Genomic DNA, 2,010 nt, shown 5'->3' with positions numbered 1-2,010 from the left:
CAGGCTAGCAGGCGAGTTATCTTACCGTTTAGTCGGGTCAATATATGAAAAATATGAGCTGTACCCCCAACAAATTGGAACAAAGGGATTTTTTGTTTTAAAGGCATCAGTAGGTCATAGTCAGCTCCAGAAAAAAAAGTCTCCCGAAATCGGACCACGGGAATATGGTTAATTAGTATAATAAAGTCAAGATGGCGGACACCTGGAATTTCGATACAGTAGAAACTTTTTTCTGGATCACTTTAGACCATATAAATGTATTACCAATAGATAGAAATATGATATCAACTAACCAAACAAGCATATTGAAAACTATCACCGCGTGCGGGTTGTATTAATACTCAAAATGAGGCAATACAGCTGAATTTGGCAGTGCAGCTGAATTAGGCAGCGCCACTGAAATTGGCAGTGTTGTGCCTGACCGAACAACACTTACTGCTTTGTCAAAAAAAAAAAAAAAAAAAACGTCGTGTTTGAAAACGTTGCCAGAAGCGCAAATTAACCTTTCATGTGTCACGGTGTCGTTCCTCCTAATTTCTCTAGCCTTCCCATACGGCACTTTTTTTTTCACCATTAACAAAGTGCACGTGTAGCGCGATCTGAAGTACTAGAACAGACCACATAATATGTGGTCTGTTGAATTGCTCAGTATTTTTGAATCGCTGTTGTGCATTAGCATTGTGTTCCGTTTGCGATGCTATGCAAAAAAGGGTGTTTCTTAGGATAAAATCTAATATATTCTTTCAATAACATGAGCGCCTATGATTATGTAGTTAAGATATTGCAGCATCATTTCATTTAGCTGGTCATCGCCATGTCGAGCCGTCAGGTTAGAATCCTGCACAACTTCCCATGGCTTCTTTTGCCTGAGGTCCATGAAAAAAATTAATCAAAACTAATAGCTTTGTTCTACATTGCAAATTGGATTTTTGTGAATATTCTTCGTCATGAGAAAGAGACCCATACTTCTCGGAGTTCAGCTGGCTGCGTTCTGGCTTCGCCGAGTCTCTTTAGGTATGGCGGTCCAAGTTAAACACGAGGGCACGCTCACTTCGAGGGTCTCCTAGTTCACACACATCCACTCTGCACTTTTAAGATTTATTTGAATAATTTAATTTATTTACTCTTGTTATATCGATTTATCTATTTCCAGCACTTAACGAAACGCAATGAATAAGATTAATAAATGAATAATTAGATAGATGAGTTGTGGAATGATCGACATTCCTTAAAAATAAGTTCTTTTGGCCGGAAGTATCAAAGTGGGTGGGATGCAGTTTTTGCAGACTACTGCTTTCTGTCATCTTTGGGAAGAGAGCGGGCCACGTGATCTGTTGGTCAGGAGGACGTGATGTGTGTGCGCATTACCGTGCGGAGAGGATCTGCCACTACCAGGAAGGAATCATATAGAATATTTGATTATCACTTATATGATGATTGCCAACCACGTGCTCTTTCTATTGTTTTTTTTTTTCAAACTGTATTGCTGAGCTACATTTATGATCTTTATGGGCTTAAAAAGAAACATGAAGAAATTTAATTTTCCTCCTCAGTATTCATGTATATTTGCCTACTTTATTGGTGTAAGGTCTCACATAAATACGACAAGAAGTTCCAGACAATGGTGAACCGTGTTACTTGCTTGGCATAATTATGCACACGCGCAGTTTGTTCTTTCTTTCTTTCTTGGGAAGGTTGTTCACTATTTTCTGCACCATGAACAGACGAATGGAGTGAGTCGGAGGAGGAAAGGATTAAGACCTTTTCTGCACTCTTCGGGAGGGAGGGAGAGAGGAGGAAGGAGGAGGAAGGTATTAGCAAAGCAACGACGTAGCACTGGTGGAGCGCAATGTATGACGACGATAACACAGCGTCGCCTTAGTCTGTCAGCAGCAGCCGTGGCGCACTGACAGGCAGCTTGGTGCCACTGACGTGAAGGGTGCGACACTCAAAGTAGTACGCCTCACTGCTTCTGTGTGTGCATGTCATAATCTTTCGTGATGTGTTATT

General features: G+C 40.8%; 1 protein-coding gene across 1 annotated transcript in view; it reads left to right on the top strand.

Moving 5' to 3' along the window:
* The first annotated feature begins 1,535 nt into the window (after positions 1 to 1,535).
* Positions 1,536 to 2,010, top strand: part of LOC123499394 (transient receptor potential protein-like) — a 20,528-nt gene continuing 20,053 nt past the window's right edge. Inside the window, exon 1 of the mRNA XM_045247336.1 lies at positions 1,536 to 2,010. This exon is cut by the window's right edge and continues 311 nt beyond it. The gene's annotated coding sequence lies outside the window, so the exon portion shown is untranslated.

The sequence above is a fragment of the Portunus trituberculatus genome, chromosome 49, assembly GCF_017591435.1.
Source record: "Portunus trituberculatus isolate SZX2019 chromosome 49, ASM1759143v1, whole genome shotgun sequence".
Lineage (NCBI taxonomy): Eukaryota > Metazoa > Arthropoda > Malacostraca > Decapoda > Portunidae > Portunus > Portunus trituberculatus.
Note: the sequence above shows the minus strand (reverse complement) of the source record. Positions and strands in the feature narration are given on the sequence as shown.